A 477-nucleotide genomic window follows, 5' to 3' on the forward strand; every position below is an offset into this window, starting at 1 on the left:
TACTTTTCTTCATATTTCATTGATTTTTTATGTACTCTATATATATTTGACGATTATATATTGTTTTATATATATGCAATAGTGAAAACAAGAATTCCCCATTTTATCTCGCGAATATTGCAAAAGTAATTACATGTCGTTTGAATAATTAAAAATATCTCTAATTTTATGTTTTACTAGATTCACATAATATAGTACAAATAAGAAATAAAACATTTGAGACATTCCATGATTACTTAACATATCAATAAATAATGTAATACACCTAAACGCATTTATATTATTTTTACATTAAATTAACATGTAATTGGAATTTCAAATAATCGTTATAAAGTTTTAAATAATTATGTATACATAGATAAAGCTCTTCAGACACGAATCCCATGAAAGCATATATATGATAAATTATATAATTATCTCTAAAATATTTTATTATTAAATGATATATAATGAATTTTTATAGAATGATTGTAAGGA

This window comes from Plasmodium gonderi, assembly GCF_002157705.1.
Source record: "Plasmodium gonderi DNA, contig: Pgo-contig_347, whole genome shotgun sequence".
Classification (NCBI taxonomy): domain Eukaryota; phylum Apicomplexa; class Aconoidasida; order Haemosporida; family Plasmodiidae; genus Plasmodium; species Plasmodium gonderi.